The 23,581-nt window shown below is 46.7% G+C and overlaps 1 protein-coding gene and 1 pseudogene across 1 annotated transcript in view; one reads left to right on the top strand and one right to left on the bottom strand.

Moving 5' to 3' along the window:
- Positions 1-23,581, top strand: part of LOC126282469 (uncharacterized) — a 147,681-nt gene that overhangs the window by 63,998 nt on the left and 60,102 nt on the right. The window lies entirely within an intron of this gene.
- On the bottom strand, positions 3,947-4,064 carry LOC126282633 (5S ribosomal RNA; annotated as a pseudogene).

Raw genomic sequence — 23,581 nt, 5'->3', positions numbered from 1 at the left:
AGCCCACTTTCATTTGGGTGGGTTCGTCAATAAGGAAAATTGGCACATTTGGGTGACTGAGAATCCGTATTTCGCGATCGAGAAGTCACTTCACCCTCAGCGGGTGACTGTGTGGTGTGCAATGTCCAGTCACGGAATAATCGGTGCTATATTCCTTGATGGCAGGGTGACTACTGAACGGTACGTGAAGGTTTTGGAAGATTTCATTCCCATTATCCAAAGTGACCCTGAGTTCGACAAGATGTGGTTCATGCATGACGGGGCTCGACCCTTTCGAAGCAGGAGAGTGCTTGATGTCCTGGAGGAGTACTTTGGGGACCGCATTCTGTCTCTGCGGTACCCAGAGGCCACTGGTATGCGCCTCGATTGGCCACCATCTTCTTCGTGTCTGAACACCTGCGACTCTTTTTTATGGGGCTGTATTAAACACAAGGTGTTTAAAACCATTAATGAGTCGAAAACAGCCATTCAGGAAGTCATTGACAGCATCGATGTTCCGACACTTTAGCGGGTCATTCAAAATTTCGCTATTCGGCTGCACCATATCATCGCCAGTGATGGCAGACATACGGAACATGTTGTAACCCAAATGCGAATATCTGTAGTGACGTTTACATGTTGAATAAAGTGTGTGCACGCCGTAGTTTGTAACTACTTTACGTTTTTTTTCATGTAGTTCAATAGTTGTCACCCCGTACGAAATCGATATTATGAAGTTATTTTTGGATGGAACTATAATAGCCCTTATTGAAAAATGTGCTATTATTTACATCAGTGAAGTTCCAGGGAAAGGAACGCTAAAGAAACAGATGTTATGGAGATCACAGCTTTCGTTGGTCTGTAATATCAGTGTGGACCTCTGAGATTTTCTGGAAACAGTTTATCAGAGTTGTGGGATAACTCAAAGGGCAACGGACTCGAACCATGCTACTTATGCATGAGTGAAAACCGATTCAGGTTGCCCTTGAAATGTCTGAGGTTTTATAGTATCCTTGATGGATGTGGTCACAGAGACAATGACAAGTTGGCTCCTATCACAGTGATACTGGAGTAATTTAGAAATAATCGGCAAAAATATTTATCACCTCGTGTATACCTTACTGTATTTGTTAAATGTATTACATTTAGATTTAAATAATTTACACCGTTCAAAGGGTCCAAATACACCATTTACGTTGTGGATGACACCTATCATCTGGGCGAGTGACCGTGTCAGAAATTATGGCGCGACTAATAATGGGTTAAACATCACATCTATAATTACACAACAGTACTCTACTCGGGCCTCTTCAAGCTACTAATACACTACTAGCCATTAAAATTGCTACACCACGAAGACGACGTGCTACAGACGCGAAACCGACAGGAAGAAGATGCTGTGAAATGCAAATGATTAGCTTTTCAGAGCATTCACACAAGGTTGGAGCCGGTGACGACATCTACAACGTGTGGATAGTTTCCAACCGATTTCACATACACAAACAGTAGTTGACCGGCGTTGCCTGGTGAAACGTTGTTGTGATGCCTCGTGTAAGGAGGAGAAATGCGTACCATCACGTTGCCGACTTTGATAAAGGTCGGATTGTAGTCTATCGCGATTGTGGTTTATCGTGTCGCGACATTGCTGCTCGCGTTGGTCGAGATCCAATGACTGTTAGCAGAATATGGAATGGGTAGGTTCAGGAGGGTAATATGAAACGCCGTGCTGGATCACAAGGGCCTCGTATCACTAGCAGTCGAGATGACAGGCATCTTATCCGCGTGACTGTAAGGGGTCGTGCAGCCACGTCTCGATCCCTGAGTCAACAGATGGGGACGTTTGGAAGACAACAACCATCTGCACGAACAGTTCGACGACATTTGCAGCAGCATGGACTATCAGCTCGGAGACCACGGCTGCAGTTACCCTTGGCACTGCATCACAGAAAGGAGCGCCTGCGATGGTGTACTCGGCGACGAACCTGGGTGCACGAATGGCAAAACGTCATTTTTTCAAATGAATTCAGGTTCTGTTTACAGAATCATGATTGTCGCATCCGTGTTTGGCGACATCGCGGTGAACGCACATACTGGCGTATCACCTGGCATGATGGTATGGGGTGCCATTGGTTACACGTCTCGGTAACCTCTTGTTCGCATTGACGGCACTTTGAAACAGTGGACATTACATTTCAGATGTGTTACGACCCGTGGCTCTAACCTTCATTCGATCCCTGCGAAACCCTACATTTCAGCAGGATAATGCACGACCGCATGTTGCAGGTCCTGTAAGGGCGTTTATGGATACAGAAAATGTTCGACTGCTGCCCTGGCCAGCACATTCTCGAGATCTCTCACCAATTGGATACGTCTGGGCAACGGTGGCCGAGCAACAGGCTCGTCACAATACTCCAGTCACTACTCTTGATGAACTGTGGTATCGTGTTGAAGCTGCATGGGCAGCTGTACCTGTATACGCCATCCAAGCTCTGTTCGACTCAATGCCCAGGCGTATGAAGGCCACTATTACGGCCAGAGGTGGTTGTTCTGGGTACTGATTTCTCAGTATCTATGAACCCTAATTGCGTGAAAATGTAATTACGTGCCAGTTCTAGTATAATATATTTGTCCAATGAATACCCGTTTATCATCTGCATCTCTTCTTGGCGTAGCAATTTTAATGACCATAGTGTATATTCCCGGAACAGCGGGTGCTGTTCCCAACTTAACACCTTCATTATAAAGGACTGGGGGTGGGAGGCGTGGCCCCACCCACCTGCTGTCTCGCTTATTCCTCTCTCCTCAGTCCCATTCCTTTCCTGTCCACTGGTAAATCGTATGCACCAATCTGTTACCCAGCGGTCTCCTGTAGCACCCCGTTTCAGAAGCTTCTATCCCCTTCCTTTCTGAACTGTTTACTGCCCACGCTTCGCTTCTGTAGAAGCCAACATTCCACAGGAATAACTCCAGAAATGATTTCCTAACATTTCAATTTATATTGAACGTTAGTAAAATTTCTCCCTTCCAGAAACACTTGTGTAGCTGTTGTCATTTTGTGATTTGCGTCATTTCTGCTAGGGACATAGTGAGTTGGTTTGCTGTCCAAATTGCGAGACTCGTGTACTGCTTTAGGCTCTCAAAAAATGTTCAAATGGCTCTGAGCACTATGGGACTTAACTTCTGAGGCCATCTCTCCCCTTGAACTTAGAACTACTTAAACCTAACTAACCTAAGGACATCACACACATCCATGTCCGAGGCGGAATTTGAACCTACGACAGTAGCGGTCTCGCGGTTCCAGACTGTAGCGTCTAGAACCGCTCGCCCACCCCGGCCGGCGCTGTAGGCTCTCATTTGCTAACCTAAGTCGTTAAGCATCTTCTGACTTGCCTGCACTGCTTTCCATTATTCTTGTTTTACGCTGCTGAGTTCATGCTATTATCTCTTTTTAAGAAGCTGTCCATTAACAGGAAACTAATAGCTGCAGTACTTACCAATACCAGGGTATCATGAGGTGTGTTTTTAAGTAACTGATAAAAGTAAAACAAGTATGACTTTTCTAGACAATTTTATTTTTCACGTGAAAGCCTGTACATTTAATTTATTTTCTATGTAATTCCCATCAATCTTACTGCACTTACAGCATCGTAAAATCAACTTTTAAATACCATCTTCATATAAATTTGCGGCGTCATTACGCAACAGTTGCATAAAGCATACTTCTTGACACTTGAGAAAACTCATGACATGACGCTGAAATCGTAGAGCACTCCGTCGTCAGGCCACGAGTGGCGTAACGGGACCATCCGACCGCCGTGTCATCCTCAGTGGAGGAAGCAGATAGGAGGGGCGTGGGGTCAGCACACAGCGTTCCCGGTAGTTATGAAGGTATTCTTGACCGAAGCCGCTACTTGTCGGTCGAGTAGCTCCTCAATTGGCATCACGAGGCTGAGTGCACCCCGAAAAATGGCAACAGGGCATGGTGGCCCGGATGGTCACCCATCCAAGTGCCGACCACGCCCGACAGCGCTTAACTTCGGTGATCTCAAGGGAACCGGTTTATCCACTGCGGCAAGGCCGTTGCCTAACGTTGAAATCGTAAAGCGTATGTTTTCTCTCAGTTTTTCATCCACTTTCTGCACCAAATCGTCAGTAATGAATGAAGGACTTAGGGCGTCCACTTCGTTCCCCATTATGCGCGTTCGTACGGTCATCTTTAAATTTACCAATTTCAGTACCATCCATCCTTCACAAGTGTCAAGAAGTGTGCTTTATGCAATTGTTACAGAATGCTTAAATTTTCCTAAGTTATGCTGAGGCGTCAGATATATACGAAGGTGGTATTTAAAAGTTGATTGTACGATACTGTGTTTGTCGTGAGTAGTTAGAGAGTGAATGGATTATTGACAGGGTTATGGGTCTTTTTTTAATTTCAGTTCGTTTACATTGTCGCGCTCCTGACGTTACGCCTTATGAGAAAACAGTGGATGTGTCCGGATCGGAGTAGCAGTGGGTGCTGCCAGACAAACACCTGCCTACGCTAAGTTCGGGTGGAGAGCGTTCCACATCGGGCGCTGCCGGGCAGGGGAAGCTACTGCGAAAGCACTGCTAACAGGGGGGAGGGTCGGGGTGCCCCTGTGCCAGCCAATCGGACGGCCAGAAACGGCCACGTCGGGGACGTGTTCCCGAGCTCCTCTTGCAGGGCATCGACGTTCCATGCGCCTTTTCGCGGATGATGCTGTAGTATACACAGAAGTTGCAGCATTAGAAAATTGCAGTAAAATGCAGCGAGATCTGCAGCGGATAGGCACTTAGTGCAGAGAGTGGCAACTGACCCTTAACATGTAATGTAATGCATTGCGAATACATAGAAAGAACGATCCTCTATCGTATGATTATATGATAGCGGAACAAACAGTGGTAGCAGTTACTTCTGTAAAATATCTGGGAGTATGCGTACGGAACGATTTGAAGTGGAATGATCATATAAAATTAATTGTTGGTAAGGCGGGTGCCAGGTTGAGATTCATTGCGAGAGTCCTTAGAAAATGTAGTTCATCAACAAAGGAGGTGGCTTACAAGACACTCGTTCGACCTATACTCGAGTATTGCTCATCAGTGTGGGGTCCGTACCAGGTCGGGTGGACGGAGGAGATAGAGAAGATCCAAAGAAGAGCGGCGCGTTTCGTCACAGGGTTATTTGGTAAGCGTGATAGCGTTACGGAGATGTTTAGCAAACTCAAGTGGCAGACTGTGCAAGAGACGCGCTCTGCATCGCGGTATAGCTTGCTGTCCAGGTTTCGAGGCGGTGCGTTTCTGGGTGAGGTATCGAATATATTGCTTCCTCCTACTTATACCTCCCGAGGAGATCGCGAATGTAAAATTAGAGAGATTCGAGCGCGCACGGAGGCTTTCCGGCAGTCGTTCTTCCCGCGAACCACACGCGACTGGAACAGGAAAGAGAGGTAATGACACTGGCACTTAAAGTGCCCTCCGCCACACACCGTTGGGTGGCTTGCGGAGTATAAATGTAGATGTAGATGTAGATCGTGCACCCTGTCTGCTGCAGCAGCGTCCTTACGCCACAGGACGCTTAATTTTCATCCCTTACCAGTAAGGTCTGGAGGCAAAACCCTTTCTTGTGACATGCACTTCTCTGGTCACGGTCTTCGTTTTAAAAAACTGCTGAAAAACCCGGACGACGACATCCTGCCTCAATCCCAAGTCAGCCGCACCTGCTCAGTGATAAATGCCTTACTGTATGGAAAAGTGGATTAAAGTACAGGTTTTCACGTAAAAATAGTACTGTGTCCATTATAATTATCCGGACTATTATGCCGTGGTCGGTTAATGAATTCTGTGTCGATTCCCAACGTTTCGTCCCCGTCTGCGGGGGACATCTTCAAGGGGGTCTGTACCTCGATGGAGGTCCAACACACCCACTGGCTCGCTACTGACTGCCGCTAAATTCTGTGTCCACGCGCTCCCGTGCCGAGGCGTGACGTCACGTGTTTTGAAAACGTCAGTGCAATTGGCCGCTGTCCGTCGCCGTCGATCGCCGTTGCCATCACCCAGTAGTGGACGGGTGGTACACATCTTCTGTAACACCGGCATCCATATACCGTTTAATTTCACGCCCTCCTCCTTTCGACTGAAATTATTAGGGTGTTTGGCGATTCCTATTGCCTCCCTGTGGAGCCTTTCGTAACATCCGCTTGTGGTCGCTAGTACTTGCGTCTCCTCGAAACGAATGTGGTGGTTACCTGACTGGAAAGCATGCTCCGCAACAGCTGATCGTTCCGTTTCCCCTCTTCTACAATTGCCCTTGTGCCCTTCCAAACGTTTCGAAACAGTTGTTTCAGTGGTACCAACATAAACATCTCCACAGGTGCATGGAATCGTATAGACTCCGGCCGGCCGGTGTGGCCGTGCGGTTCAAGGCGCTTCAGTCTGGAACCGCGTCACCGCTACGGCCGCAGGTTCGAATCCCGCCTCGGCCATGGATGTGTGTGATGTCCTTAGGTTAGTTACGTTTAATTAGTTCTAAGTTCTAGGCGACTGACGACCTCAGAAGTTAAGTCGCATAATACTCAGAGCCATTTGAACCTATACTCTCGAGCATTTTACAATGCTTTGCGAGCGTCCTTGGCAGGCTTAAGGTATTCCTGTATCTTCCTGGTGGGCTTGTAAATTACGGTAATATTCCGCTTCGTCAAGATCCTCCCTATTCTTTCCGTTACATTTTTAACAAACGGCAGGAAAACCTTAGATTTTGCAGTACCCTATACGTCACTACAGACCCCCTTGAAGATGTCCCCCGCAGACGGGGACGAAACGTTGGGAATTGACACAGAATTCATCAACCGACCACGGCATAACAGCCCGGATAATTATAATGGACATGACCTTTCCGGCCGTGAAAGTCTACATTTTAGTAGAAATAGTACTGTGGAAAGAAGGCTACTTGTTTCATTGTTATTTCTAACGATACTTTTTACCAAACATAAAAATACAGGAAGCGAAAGGCTATTTACAATTTGCACAGAAAACAGATGGCAGTTATAAGAGTCGAGGGGCATGAAAGGGAAGCAGTGGTTGGGAAGGGAGTGAGAAAGGGTTGTAGCCTCTTCCCGATGTTATTCAATCTGTATACTGAGCAACCAGTGAAGGAAACAAAAGAAAAAATTGGAGTAGGTATTAAAATCCATGGAGAAGAAATAAAAATGTTGAGGTTCGCCGATGACATTGTAATTCTGTCAGAGACAGCAAAGGACTTGGAAGAGCAGTTAAACGGAATGAACAGTGTCTTGAAAGGAGCATTAATGCAGTCGAATTAAATCGGGTGATGCTGAGGGAATTAGATTAGGAAATGAGACACTTAAAGTAGTAAAGGAGTTTTGCTATTTAGGGAGTAAAATAACTGATGATGGTTGAAGTAGAGGGGATATAAAATGTAGACTGGCAATGGCAAGGAAAGCGTTTCTGAAGAAGAAAAATTTGTCATCATCGAGTATAGATTTAAGTGTCAGGAAGTCGTTTCTAAAAGTATTTGTATGGAATGTAGCCATGTATGGAAGTGAAACATGGACGATAAATTGTTTGGACACGAAGAGAATAGAAGGTTTCGGAATGTGGTGCTACAGAAGAATGCTGTAGATTAGATGGGTAGACCACATAACTAATGAGGAGGTATTGAGTAGAATTGGGGAGAAAAAGAGTTTGTGGCACAACTTGACAAAAAGAAGGGACCGGTTGGTATGACATGCTCTGAGGCATCAAGGGACCACAAATTTAGCATTGGAGGGCAGCGTGGAGGTTAAAAATTGTAGAGGGAGACCAAGAAAAAAAATGGCTCTGAGCACTATAGGACTTAACATCTATGGTCATCAGTCCCCTAGAAGTTAGAACTACTTAAACCGAACTAACCTAAGAACATCACACAAAACCCAGCCATCACGAGGCAGAGAAAATCCCTGACCCGGCCGGGAATCGAACCCGGGCGTGGGAAGCGAGAACGCTACCGCACGACCACGAGATGCCGGCCCAGGAGACCAAGAGATGAATACACCAGGCAGATTCAGAAGGATGTAGGTTGCAGTAAGCACTGGCAGATGAAGAAGCTTGCACAGGATAGAGTAGCATGGAGAGCGGCATCAAACCAGTCTCAGGACTGAAGACCACAACAACAACAACAACTCGTTTTATTGTAGTTCTGGCCTCGAGCGAGGACTTTCAGCTGAGACCACAGAGGCAGAGAGCCTCGTTTGTCTGGTTGGCTGGCTGGTAGGGCTCTGCGAGGGTGGCGCCACAAAGCCTCGCCGCGGCCCGCTGCGGTCTGCCGTGGCCTGCTCTGTGGCGCGCCCTCTGACTCACACACACACACACACACACACACACACACACACACACACACACGTGCGGCGCAGCCGAGCGGCTAATCCGCGCCGCGCAGCCACCGAGCCGCCTCTGACGTCTGCCTCCCGTGTGCGCCCCGCCACAGAGTTCAAACGCCACAAAACACAACCCAGCTCGAGGACGCTGCTGGGCCTCACCCCTCCGTAAAGGTGTCTTCAGTACTTTTGCACAACTCGTTGGACTGTACCTGAGGATTAAGCACCTTCTCTCAGACTGCAATCTCGGTTTAAATAGACATTTCGCCATAATAAACACTCCTGGAAATGGAAAAAAGAACACATTGACACCGGTGTGTCAGACCCACCATACTTGCTCCGGACACTGCGAGAGGGCTGTACAAGCAATGATCACACGCACGGCACAGCGGACACACCAGGAACCGTGGTGTTGGCCGTCGAATGGCGCTAGCTGCGCAGCATTTGTGCACCGCCGCCGTCAGTGTCAGTCAGTTTGCCGTCGCCTACGGAGCTCCATCGCAGTTTTTAACACTGGTAGCATGCCGCGACAGCGAGGACGTGAACCGTATGTGCAGTTGACGGACTTTGAGCGAGGGCGTATAGTGGGCATGCGGGAGGCCGGATGGACGTACCGCCGAATTGCTCAACACTTGGGGCGTGAGGTCTCCACAGTACATCGATGTTGTCGCCAGTGGTCGGTGGAAGGTGCACGTGCCCGTCGACCTGGGACCGGACCGCAGCGACGCACGGATGCACGCCAAGACCGTAGGATCCTACGCAGTGCCGTAGGGGACCGCACCGCCACTTCCCAGCAAATTAGGGACATTGTTGCTCCTGGGGTATCGGCGAGGACCATTCGAAACCGTCTCCATGAAGCTGGGCTACGGTCCCGCACACCGTTAGGCCGTCTTCCGCTCACGCACCAACATCGTGCAGCCCGCCTCCAGTGGTGTCGCGACAGGCGTGAATGGAGGGACGAATGGAGACGTGTCGTCTTCAGCGATGAGAGTCGCTTCTGCCTTGGTGCCAATGATGGTCGTATGCGTGTTTGGCGCCGTGCAGGTGAGCGCCACAGTCAGGACTGCATACGACCGAGGCACACAGGGCCAACACCCGGCATCATCGTGTGGGGGGCGATCTCCTACACTGGCCATACACCTCTGGTGATCGTCGAGGGGACACTGAATAGTGCACGGTACATCCAAACCGTCATCGAACCCATCGTTCTACCATTCCTAGACCGGCAAGGGAACTTGCTGTTCCAACAGGACAATGCACTTCCGCATGTATCCCGTGCCACCCAACGTGCTCTAGAAGGTGTAAGTCACCTACCCTGGCCAGCAAGATCTCCGGATCTGTCCCCCATTGAGCATGTTTGGGACTGGATGAAGCGTCGTCTAACGCGGTCTGCACGTCCAGCACGAACGCTGGTCCAACTGAGGCGCCAGGTGGAAATGGCATGGCAAGCCGTTCCACAGGACTACATCCAGCATCTCTACGATCGTCTCCATGGGAGAACAGCAGCCTGCATTGCTGCGAAAGGTGGATATACACTGTACTAGTGCCGACATTGTGCATGCTCTGTTGCCTGTGTCTATGTGCCTGTGGTTCTGTCAGTGTGACCATGTGATGTATGTGACCCCAGGAATGTGTCAATAAAGTTTCCCCTTCCTGGGACAATGAATTCACGGTGTTCTTATTTCAATTTCCAGGAGTGTATTTATTTTCATGACCTTATAGTCATGCTAATTAACCAGATACTCTCAGAAGGCAACCGCTGTTTAAATAAACATTACGCCGAAATACACTACTGGCCATTAAAATAGCTACACCAAGAAGAAATGCAAATGATAAACGGGTATTCATTGGGCGAATATACTATACTACAACTGACACGTGATACATTTCCACGAAATTTGGGTGCATAGATCCTGAGAAATCAGTATCCAGAACAACCACCTCTGGCCGTAATAACGGCGCATTGAGTCAAACAGAGCTTGGATGGCGTGTACAAGTACCCATGAACCTTCAACACGATACCACAGTTTATCAAGAGTAGTGACTGGCGTATTGTGACGAGCCAGCTGCTCGGCCACCATTGACCAGACGTTTTCAGTTGGTGAGAGATCTGGAGAATGTGCTGGCCAGGGCAGCTGTCGAACATTTTCTGTATCCAGAAAGGCCCGTACAGCACCTGCAACTTGCGGTCATGCATTATCCTGCTGAAATGTAGGGTTTCGCAGGGATCAAATGAAGGGTAGAGCCACGGATCGTAACACATCTGAAATGTAACGTCCACTGTTTAAAGTGCCGTCAATGCGAACAAGAGGTGACCGAGACGTGTAACCAATGGCACCCCATACCATCACGCCGGGTGATACGCCAGTATGGCGATGACGAATACACGCTTCCAATGTGCGTTCACTGCGATTTCGCCAAACACGGATGCGACGGTCATGATCCTGTAAACAGAACCTGGATTCATCCAAAAAATGTCGTTGTGCCATTCGTGCATCCAGGTTCGTCGTTGAGTACACCATCGCAAGCGCTCCTGTCTGTGATGCAGCGTCAAGGGTAACTGCAGCCATGGTCTCCGATCTGATAGTCCATGCTGCTGCAAACGTCGTCGAACTGTTCGTGTAGATGGCTGTTGTCTTGCAAATGTCCCCATCTGTTGACTCAGGGATCGAGACGTGGCTGCACGATCCGTTACAGCCATGCGGTTAAGAGGCCTCTCATATCAACTGCTAGTGATAGGATGCCGTCGGGAGCCAGCACGGCGTTCCATATTACCCTCCTGAACCCACCGATTCCATATTCTGCTAACAGTCATTGGATCTCGACCAACTGGAGTACCAATGTCGCGATACGGTAAACTGCAATCGCGATAGGCTATAATCTGACGTTTATCAAAGTCGGAAACGGGATGGTACGCATTTCTCCTTCTTACACGAGGCATCACAACATTCCACCAGGCAACGCCTGTCAACTGCTGTGTGTGTATGAGAAATTGGTTGGAAGCTTTCCTCATGTCAGCACATTGTAGGTTTCGCCACCGGCGCCAAACTTGTCTGAATACTCTGGAAAGCTAATCATTTGCATATGACAGCACCTTCTTCCTGTCGGTTCAATTTTCCGTCTGTAACACGTCATCTTCGTGGTGTAGCAATTTTAATGGCCAGTAGTGTATGTGGTGAGGTGTAAAACTTCTGTGATCAGTGTTCTGACATGGGCAAAGAAAATGACTATGTCTGATCATAAGGGTGGTATGAATGTGACATGGAAAACCACAATTTCAAGGCATCGATAGCCGAAAGGGGAATGAAAGATTTTGCGTGGAAAGGTATGTCCAATTATAAGGAGGTTATGGATTTACGTGGGAAATTGAGATTTCCCGAACTACGTCTATTGGGAGCAGGTTCTTTGGTGTCCAAAATTAAAGCAACGTCACTATTTCCCTGGCCTGTGTCTAATTCATGGTATAATCATACAAACTGTCAACAGAGGGCTATATGATTGTGTCCTGCACGAAGATGGGATTCTGGTCAACAGATAACCACGCCAATGATGACGTCAGGGAAGCTATCAAAGGGGATAGTGTTTGCCAGGTAGTCGCACATCCACAATCGCTGTGCACACAGTCACAGGGTGTAGCATGGCACAGAGAAGACATCTGGCTGGCTCTCTGCGGTGGAGGACCATTGGAAGTATGGAAGTAGGACAGTTGCAAACAGATGTGGCCCAATGGCTTAATGCGAATTGTTCTGTTGTTTTTCGGGCGTGGCGACAGTTTATAGAGATCGAAACTGTATCCCAAAGACAAGGGCTGGGCCGATCACATGTAACATCAGAAAGGGAGAATCGTTATGTGGCTGTAAGGGCACGACGGCATTTGTACTGCACGGCAACTGGCATCTGACCTCACAGGATCCACTGGACGTATTGTAGTGGGGCAAACGATGTACAGAAGCCTTTGGCAGGGTGGCCTTTATTACTGGAGGCCTGCTGTGTGTGTACCTCTGACACGTCTTCACAGAAGGGAACATCTAGAGTGGAGCTGTGAATATGCCACCTACACAGTCGAACAGTGGCCCAATGTTCTTTTCACAGATGAGTCCCAATTTGGTCTGGACTGTGATTCTCGATGGATTCGCATCTGGAGGGAATATGATTTCGAGACCCAACCATTGTGGAAAGAGACTGACCTTAAGGATGAGCCCTGATGGTGTGAGCAGGGATTATGTTCGGTACTCAAGCGCCATGAAATTGTATGGTTAAATCGACAAGTTGTAACTACTGTCAGGTATTGTGATGAGATCTTGAAACCTTATGTGCATTTATGAGGTCCTGCAGGCCTAGACTTCGTATTACTGGACGATAATGCTCGATCTCATAGAGCACGCGTGGTTGATGTTTCCTTGGAAATGGAAGATATTGCACGCATGGCGTGGCCCGCTCGCTCTGCACATTTGAATCCTATACATAACGTCTGGGATGCTCTACAGAAACAGGTGGCATCATGTCAGCATCCTCCAACCACTCTCGAAGACTTGCGAGCAGTGCTGCAGGAAGAATTGGCATTATTGCCTAACATGAGAGTGATGACATCATTCACAGCATGCCCCATCGTTTGTGGCTGGTTCAAATGGCTCTGAGCACTATGGGACTCAAGTGCTGAGGTCGTAAGTCGCCTAGAACTTAGAACTACTTAAACCTAACTAACCTAAGAACATCACACACATCCATGCCCGAGGCAGAATTCGAACCTGCGACCGTAGTGGTCGCGCGGTTCCAGGCTGTAGCGCCTAGAACCGCTCGGCCACTCAGGCCGGCCCCCATCGTTTGTCAAGCCTGTATTGTTGCCTGATGTGGTCACACTCGATACTGAGTGCATTAACCAATTATCAGAATGTGTGTGTGAATTTTTTAAAAACGAAGAACGTTTTTGCCTCCTGTTATGCATGTTGCAATTGTTAATGTTCTGTTTTCTTTATACTGTTTCTACTTTGTTATCACCTATTATACTATTTTGTGGGAAAATAAAGGCAAACTTGCAAAATTTCGGTTTGTTGCTTTAATTTTGGACGCATGTGTAGTTCCAATACTTTGCCCATTGTTGAATGTCACCAGATTGGGGCCGCAATCGAAATATTTAATTGTAATTACAGTCGACTGCTACGGTCGCAGGTTCGAATCCTGCCTCGGGCATGGACGTGTGTGATGTCCTTAGGTTTAAGTAGATCTAAGTTCTAGGGGACTGATGGCCTCAGATGTTAAGTCCCATAGTGCTCAGAGCCATTTGAACCTTTGTAATTACAGTGATAAACATGTGGCTCGTTTCCTAGGATGATTCTGCCAGCTGCGCGGGTGGTGGTGGAGGTAGCCGGTGACCAGAACGAGTTGACATCTCCGCCTTTAGATTTCCGCGATCAGTTGGTGCAAAGGAAACTTTTGGGCGGTCAGCTAGTCAGTTCTTGCCTGCAGCCGCGCGCCAAGCCCGCGTGGTGGACTTCGCGGCACCCTCTGGATAGCTGAATGGTGAACTAGATGGGCTGTCTCCATGGTCATCCGTGTGGCATGTATTCTCTGTGAGAAACTGAGTGTTTAAATATCAGTCACGTCAACAGTCGCGGTACCCATCTTGCAAATAATTGTTTCATTTCTAATTCTTCAGTTAAAAAATGTTATATACCTTTTCAGATGACATCGGGCAAGCGTGAGCAATTTCACGCACTTCCCTGCGCGTATCATCGTCTAAGCTCTCCCGCCTACATTTAAATTCATTTATCCACACGGCAACAGTTGAATATGAAGCAGCAGAGTCCCCCAGTGTATTCTGGAAATCGGCATGAGTGCCTATTGTTTTCATACCTTTCTTTAGGAAGTACTTAATCCCTGCTCGGATCTCGATTTTTTCCATCTTCGCAAATCACTACGCGGGAACAACACCAGAGCCACGTGACCGCCACAGCTCTCTTCCAAGAGCACTGACGTGGCACGTGTTTACATGCAACAGTCCAATGAATATTACGAAAACAACTCGTTGCGCTACCGCTGACCTCTCGTGGTGATTCCTCGAACTTTTCAAACCACCCTCGTAGAAGTCACACTTTTAACTAGCGCTCCCGTTTTTGTTCTGGCACAACTGTGCTTGGAGTCTATTTTCGAATCAGGAAACGTTTTCTTGAAGAAACGTTCTGCATGGTCACTACATGCTAAAGGCAAGTTGTGCTCGAAAGGGACTGTCGTAAATAACTCTGCGTTTTGTTACCAAACTTTCACCTTCCGAGGATTTAGTAAAAATTATTAAATTCATGTTCGTGTCCCTCAGCTTCACTGTGTCTGAATGAATTTTTCTGTCGACGTGTCTCTTCCACCATGCACAACTGAAAAATCTTGACTACACACGCTACAAAACAAGTGTGAATCAGATTTGAAGATAGCAGTGAAGAGGGCCATGTTTTGGAATGTTCCTTCTCAATTATTTTTTTTCCGTTTCCATACACCGTCACCATACACATTTTTGCTGCATCACAAAACACTTCATCGTTTATTTCAAAATCTTTCGAACATATTTTCTCGACACACACTTAGTATGCACTACAGGAGCATTGTGTGTTAATTTGTTTACGATAAATGCAATAAACGCTTACTAATATGTCGGGCACGCACGCACACACACACACACACACACACACACACACACACACACACACACACACTATTCACTAAACAGAGGTTGACTCTAGTTTACCGTCACAACAGACACCTGCGCCGGAGCTCGCCAGGAAATGTCATCATGAGACCAGCAAAAAAGAACAACCACTTCATACTTAGTTATACGTTACGATGAGTGGAGTCATAGACCGTATAAGATATTTGGTCTAATCAAAATTCTACGAAGGGCAGAAAAATACAAATAGACCAATTGTTTACTAAAAATGTGGAAATAAAATGGCTCAAATGGCTGTGAGCACTATGCGACTTAACTTCTGAGGTCATCAGTCGCCTAGAACTTAGAACTACTTAAACCTGACTAACCTAAGGACATCACACACATCCATGCCCGAGACAGGATTCGAACCTGCGACCGTAGCGGTCGCTCGGCTCCAGACTGCAGTGCCCAGAACCGCACGGCCACTCCGGACGGCAATGTGGAAATAAATATTGTTGATATTTAAGTTGTAAAGAATGATTTTATCGTGTGCATCCTCTCGAGCATTTTATATGCTTACATCAAAAATCGAAAAGAAATACGATTTTTGCCATATCATTCCAAAAGTTATAGCTACCGTAGGAAATTCGTAATTATTACGATTGATTCGTAATAGTTGGCATGTTTGTATGTACCGTTTTTCAACAGGACATGCGTCACGGTTGATGGGGGTCATTGCCAAATAACGATCATGAGAAACTGGGGTCGCCGTACGTGTTCCCTGTCGCGAGTGCAACGTGGAGACCCACTAGACAGTCATTTTAGCAAAGATCCACTAGACAGACATTTTAGCAGCATCGTTTGCGAACGAAAACTTTTTACCGTTAGAAGAATTGCAGCAAAGCTACGTCCTAAAACCTGTTTCTTACTTCGTGACGTATCTTTTCCAGGCCTGTAGGAACGAGATGTTGGAGGTGAAATTATCATCATTTCTCCTAATAAAGTGCAAACAACTCCACCACATAAACAACAGCTTAGTGGAGTTATTTTGTCTACTCGCGTAAGAGAATTGAGTTCGTATTTTAATCCGGATAGTGATTTTAGTTTTGTGAAATGCAGTGCGACAGACTTCCGTACTAAAACTCTGAGTAGTGTGAGGCGCTCGGGAAACCCTTAATGCTCGGCGACTGCTTCGTTCACTGATGAGGTGAACACAACAAGTGCCATAACCTGATTTCGCAGACATTTCGCTCAGTGGAATGAGCGAACACGTGTCCCGGCTTATCCAGACATACTCGACTGTTTCTGCGAAAACAACCGTCCAAGTTTCAGAGGCACTTTTATATGCATTTCAGTGAGGAAATAAAAATGGTTCAAATGGCTCTGAGCACTATGGGACTCAACTGCTGTGGTCATCAGTCCCCTAGAACTTAGAACTACTTAAACCTAACTAACCTAAGGACATCACACACAGCCATGCCCGAGGCAGGATTCGAACCTGCGACCGTAGCAGTCTCACGGTTCCGGACTGCGCGCCTAGAACCGCGAGACCACCGCGGCCGGCAGTGAGGAAATAATTCAACCGAAGTGATAGCACAGTAGCTAGCGTCGCGGTTTCAGACTCTTCGAGCACCGATTATCATTTTTGTTTTTATGTTTCATTTATCTACAAACATCAATAGAAGATTCCTACACGAATATTTCCCAATGAACATTGAAACAAGTTGTCCTTATTCATCTACTAATTGTATGTCTGGTGAATGAATTTAAAAAATAAAGAACAATAAATGAATGGGAAAATTATTTGAAATTGTCTTCGGTGGAATTCCTGCGGTGTATCTTGATACGTAATCAATTGCAAGCGCCATTTTTCGGTAAAGTAATCTGCCCTGCTTGGTTTGCCGCGAAGTTATTGCCAATGCGTGGAATCTTTAGCAATGTTGACGATCTTTCTTTGCCGAATGAGATTCATGCGAAGAATTGTCTCTCTGGCAAATCTGCCTTCGTGGGATGCTCGTGGTGTTCGGAATTTCTACGATCGGTATAGTCCAAGGGAATGCACCAATTCTAGCTGAAGAATAAACATAAGAATAAAATATAATAATTTATATAAGAATTGATAGTAAAGAGAAATATAAGGACATGAGAATTTAAAAAGATCGTAACCTCCGAAAATATCGTACATACCTATATTATATAACAAATGTATGACACTTGTGGAACCCAGTTGCAGTTTTACAATTAATACAGCGCCCTTGTACCCCTAACTTGATAAGAAACATTCCTGAATTAAGTACGTGAACGAAAAAATAAAATAAATAAAAACAATAATCTTTTTTTGAACACGTGGTACAAATGTGAATGACTGGGTGTTGTGTAATGTCCTTAGGTTCAAATGGCTCTGAGCACTATGCGACTTAACGTCTGAGGTCACCAGTCGCCTAGAACTTAGAACTAATTAAACCTAACTAACCTAAGGACATCACACACATCCATGCCCGAGGCAGGATTCGAACCTGCGACCGTAGCGGTCGCTCGGCTCCAGACTGCAACGCCTAGAACCGCACGGCCACTCCGGCCGGCTGTCCTTAGGTTATTTAGGGGACTGATGACCATAGATGTTAAGTCCCATAGTGCTCAGAGCCATTTTTTTACCAACATGAAAGACAGCTACGCTAGTCGCTATGCCACCATCTCGGCTGATATTATAACGCGCTAAAGGCACCCGAAGTATGTTGTTTTCTCAGAAACGATGTAATATCGACGGGTAAGCCGAGACACGAACTCCTCTTCCACCGAGCAGAGTTTCCGGGAAATCAGGTTACGGCAGTTGCCATGTTCTCGTGTTGTCATCTGGAAGTCGCGTCCAGCTGGCTAACTGCTTGGGATTAGGAACAGTGAGTACCAAACGTTCAGCTACACTGGCCCAAGAACTTCTTGTTCAGTCCCTTGGGTAATCTCCGCCAATACGAGACGAAATGGCACGCACAGAGGCTCGGAGATTTATTGCCAAAAGAGTGCCTCGATGTGTATTCGTCGGAACAAAAGACGACTTTTCACTGGTTCCACACTGTCCTTTCACCTTTTCCCATCTGCGTTAATCTTTTGGCTGCTATGTAATGCCCCGCAACATTGCCTGTAATCTGTTTTGCATGTTCCAGAGTCTGCTTGGATGTCTCACACAGTTGTCCCTTGTCCCAACCAATGTCTTTCACAGCATCTCTTTCTCGCCGACTTTTAGTATTCCTTTAGTAGTCCTGTATTCCAGTATTTTATCTATCACCTTAATTCTTAATTTTTTAAAAACATCACAAAACCATCACATTTGAGCTCACCCCGTTCGTTAACAACAGAGAATTTCACGCTTAAACGGCACTGGCAGTTGTACCTTCGACGCTACACCGAGATATATATTTTTTCCGCTCGCCAGCTGCAACTCATTAGGGTCGTTCTGCTTGGCGCTCTACCGTGAACAGGGAGCTGTGTGCCAAGCGGCGTGTGAAATGAAGGCGAGACTCTACGCCCGCCGTTGCGCCAGCCTGTATCCTATGGCATGCTCTTCGCTCATTGCTCTGAATGGAAGTCGTGTTCGAATTCGTGACTGAAATTTTGGAACGTTTCCTAGCTGAAGTGACACGCTGTATATGCTACAGAAAACTTGCGTGCGATGTATCAAGAACACGAAGGGAACAGGGTAGTGGGAGAACGTGCGTGATACGCCAGTATGGCGATGACGAATACACGCTTCCAATGTGCGTTCACTGCTATTACGCCAAACACGGTTGCGACCATCATGATCCTGTAAACAGAACCTGGATTCATCCAAAAAATGTCGTTGTGCCATTCGTGCACCCATGTTCGTCGTTGAGTACACCATCGCAGGCGCTCCTGTCTGTGATGCAGCGTCAAGGGTAACTGCAGCCATGGTCTCCGATCTGATAGTCCATGCTGCTGCAAACGTCGTCGAACTGTTCGTGTAGATGGTTGTTGTCTTGAAAATGTCCCCATCTGTTGACTCAGGGATCTAGACGTGGCTGCACGATCCGTTACAGCCATGCGGATAAGATGCCTGTCATATCAACTGCTAGTAATAGGATGCCGTCGGGATCCAGCACGGCGTTCCGTATTACCCTCCTGAGCCCACCGATTCCATATTCTGCTAACAGTCATTGGATCTCGACCAACTGGAGCACCAATGTCGCGATACGATAAACTGCAATCGCGATAGGCTATAATCTGACGTTTATCAAAGTCGGAAACGTGATGGTACGCATTTCTCCTCCTTACACGAGGCATCACAACGTTTCACCAGGCAACGCCGGTCAACTACTGTTTGTGTGTTAGAAATCGGTTGGCAACGTTCCTCATGTCAGCACGTAGTAGGTGTTGTCACCGGCGCCAACGTTGTGAGTGCTCTGAAAAGCTAATAATTTGCATATAACAGCATCTTCTTCCTGCTGGCCGGAATGGCCGTGCGGTTCTAGGCGCTATAGTATGGAACCGAGTGACCGCTACGGTCGCAGGTTCGAATCCTGCCTCGGGCATGGATGTGTGTGATGTCCTTAGGTTAGTTAGGTTTAATTGGCTCTAAGTTCTAGGCGACTGATGACCTCAGAAGTTAAGTCGCATAGTGCTCAGAGACATTTGAACCAGCCATCTTCTACGTGTCGGTTAAATTTCTCGTCTGTAGCACGTCATCTTCATGGTGTAGCAATTTTAATGACCAGTAGTGTAGATCCAACCTGATTTCGGGCATTTCAGTCAAATCTGGCTGTGTTAAATAATCTAGATGGATTTAAGCTCAATAATGGATGCTGTTGGTGAGTGGTCGCCGTAGTTGGCTGCCATGCAGAGGACTCGGGCCCGATTCCCGGTACTGCCAAAGAATTCGTGTGACGAGCTAGGTGGCCGAGTAGTGGCGGCCCCACGGCCTGCACGGAATGACAACGACCACTGGGCCTTTACTGTCTTGAAGAGGAGCTCGTTTAATGGAGAGTATTCCTATTGGATATTGCGTTAATGGTCGCAAATTTTCCTTCGCCGAAGACAAAAACGGGCGCTTTTTCTTTTATTTGCCGCTGGGTGACCGGCGACCGGCAACTTTGTAACTTTCGGAGCGCAGTCATTTCAGTGCAGGGGCAACGAGGTCTGCCGACGCTTACTGCGAGAGGCAAATTCTTTGGTATGTTGTGCAACGACACACCTCCACACAAAGCATCCGTTATCAACCCTATGACAGCTCTCGGAAGTTATGAAATTAGAACTGTGTTTGGCATTCAGTTCTACGCTAAACAATGTAGGCAAGACCGCGACGTCCCGCACGATGTACTCGCAAATGGAACAGCAGAGCTTAGAGCTGGGGACAACGGAGAACCCATAGTCTCCAGCAATGGCCAATTTTTTTATGGAACATTTTGAAGAACTGTAAGTAGGCTGTTTAGGCTTTCTTATTGGTAACGCCGCTTAGCGCTCGGTATGAAAAATCACTGGCTGTGCTGGCAGTCTGTCTCATGCCAGTTTATAAGTAACATTGTAAGTAGGCTGTTTAGGTTTTCTTATTGGTAACGCCGCTTAGTGCTCGGTATGAAAAATCACTGGATGTGCCGTGTGCAGTCTGTGGCTGGTTTGCATTGTTGTCTGCCATTGTAGTGTTGCGCAGCGGCAGCTGGATGCTAACAGCGCGTAACGTTGCGCAGTTGGAGGTGAGCCGCCAGCAGTGGTGGACGTGGGGAGAGAGATGGCGGAGTTTTGAAATTTGTAAGAATGGATGTCATGAACTGATATATATATTATGACTAGTGAGGTAAATACATTGTTTGTTCTGTATTAAAATCTTTCATTTGCTAACTATACCTATCAGTAGTTAGTGCCTTCAGTACTTTGAATCTTTTATTTAGCTGGCAGTAGTGGCGCTCGCTGTATTGCAGTAGCTTGAGTAACGAAGATTTTTGTGAGGTAAGTGATTTGTGAAAGGTATAGGTTAATGTTAGTCAGGGCCATTCTTTTGTAGGGATTTTTGAAACTCAGATTGCGTTGCGCCAAAAATATTGTGTTTCTGTTTAAGCACAGTCTTGTATAAATTTTTTCTAAGGGGACGTTTCATAGAACTTCCAGTAAATTTGGCTGCCCTTCGTCCATCTTCACTTTATCGTTATGCTGTCGACACGTTTATGGCTTGGCCACACTGCGTAGAAGCTTTTGAGCACTTTCTGGAACATATGAACAGCATCGACCCAAACATCCAATTCACCGTCGTGACAGAGAAAGAGCTAAGACTTCCATTTTTAGATGTTTTAGTACAACGAAAGTTAGATAGATGTCTCGGCCACTCAGTGTACCGCAAGCCGACGCACATTGGTTTTTATCTTAGCGCCCGAAGTTTTCACTATCCAGTCCATAAGAGAGCTGCTTTAAATGCGCTGGTACACAGAGAAAAAATCGTTTCTGCCAAGGACCACATGGATTCCGAAATTAATCGTCTACATCTACATTTATACTCCGCAAGCCACCCAACGGTGTGTGGTGCATGGCACCTTACGTGCCACTGTCATTACCTCCCTTTCCTGTTCCAGGTGCGTATGGTTCTCGGGAAGAACGACTGTCTGAAAGCCTCCGTGTGCGCTCGAATCTCTCTAATTTTACATTCGTGATCTCCACGGGAGGTATAAGTAGGGGAAAGCAATATATTCGATACCTCATCCAGAAACGCACCCTCTCGAAACCTAGACAGCAAGCTACACCGCGACGCAGAGCGCCTCTCTTGTAGAGTCTGCCACTTCTCTATCTCCTCCGTCAACCCGATCTGGTATGGATCCTACACTGATGAGCCATACTCAAGCATAGGTCGAAGGAGTGTTTTGTAAGCCACCTCCGTTGTTGATGGACTACATTTTCAAAGGACTCTCCCAATGAATCTCAACCTGGCACCCGACTTACCAACAATTAATTTTATATGATCATTCCACTTCAAATCGTTCCGTACGCATACTCCCAAATATTTTACAGAAGTAACTGCTACCAGTGTTTGTTCCGCTATCATATAATCATACAATAAAGGATCCTTGTTTCTATGCATTCGTAATACATTACATTTGTCTATGTTATGGGTCAGTTACCACTCCCTGCACCAAGTGCCTATCCGCTGCAGATCTTTCTGCATTTCGCTGCAATTTTCTAATGCTGCAACTTCTCTGTGTACTATAGCATCATCCGCGAAAAGCCGCATGGAACTTCCGATACTATCTACTAGGACATTTATATATATTGTGAAAAGCAATGGTCCCATAACACTCCCCTGTGGCACGCCAGATGTTACTTTAACGTCTGTAGACGTCTCTCCATTGAGAACAACATGTTGTATTCTGTTTGCTAAAAACTCTTCCGTCCAGCCACACAGTTGGTCTGATATTCCGTAGGCACTTACTTTGTTTATCAGGCGGCAGTGCGGAACTGTATCGAACGCCTCCCGGAAGTCAAGGAAAATGGCATCTACCTGGGAGCCTGTGTCTAATATTTTCTGGGTCTCATGAACAAATAAATCGAGTTGGGTCTCACACGATCGCTGTTTCCGGAATCCATGTTGAGTCCTACAGAGTAGATTCTGGGTTTCCAGAAATGACATGATACGCGAGCAAAAAAAGTATGTGTTCCGAAATAACGGCTATGGGTCAGGTGACATGAAGTTAGTATTCTTCAAGAAAAGGTAACGTGAAAATGTTGAAAATTTACGTGACGAGTCACCGGTTGCATTCCTTCTCTTGTGCGGCGCTACACCCAGCAAAAGAGGCAGGGTCCTGGGAAGACGAGGTATCAGATCCATACCCGACCTCTGAAGACGATAAAGTAGATGCTACGCCCTGTTTAGATCAGTCTCGGCCTCAGGATTCCTGGAATTTAGAACGAATCTTGTGAGTGTGGAAGCAATTCAATCGGTCAGTCCATCCGTACCGTTACCAACCGCTGTGCACCAAGTCAACGGCATATTAAAATCAGATAACTGCAGAAATGTGCAGTTACGGAGCACAGCCTCACAAACAAACATAAAATGCTGTTTGACGAAAGAAAAGTTTTGTTCCAGGCTGTCGGAATAAGAAAGCTTGAGAAAACCTTCAACCGCGACAGCGGATATAATTTTAGCGGTGCGTGGAAGCGAGCTCTCGATGCAGAGAGGACAAAGATATTCGTCGCAATATTTACGCTGCGGTGGAAGCGGTGGCGCAGACGTTGACAGTATCTGCGATAGCATGCTTTAATTACCGACCTATGAGAAGCCGTCTTTGGGCTATGAAGGCCACCACAGCAGTACTTGTGGCAATCAGTTGCTCCTGACGAAGACGATGGATGCAATCGTCGTAAGCTCGAGGTTTTACCCTGAACTGACTCGGCAAGAAGCCCGAGAACACTGCTTTTGGAATGTTCGAAAACAATGGCTGGAAACAAAAAATGACGTGGCCGAACGATTTAGATATTTTTATTTGGACTGACAAAAGTCTAGGTAGCCATCAAATGTTTTTAAGCCAGAGTGCTGCATTTCCCAGATGTTATTGGCAGAATATCGACTTTTATCTGCGTTATC

The sequence above is a fragment of the Schistocerca gregaria genome, chromosome 7, assembly GCF_023897955.1.
Source record: "Schistocerca gregaria isolate iqSchGreg1 chromosome 7, iqSchGreg1.2, whole genome shotgun sequence".
Lineage (NCBI taxonomy): Eukaryota > Metazoa > Arthropoda > Insecta > Orthoptera > Acrididae > Schistocerca > Schistocerca gregaria.
Note: the sequence above shows the minus strand (reverse complement) of the source record. Positions and strands in the feature narration are given on the sequence as shown.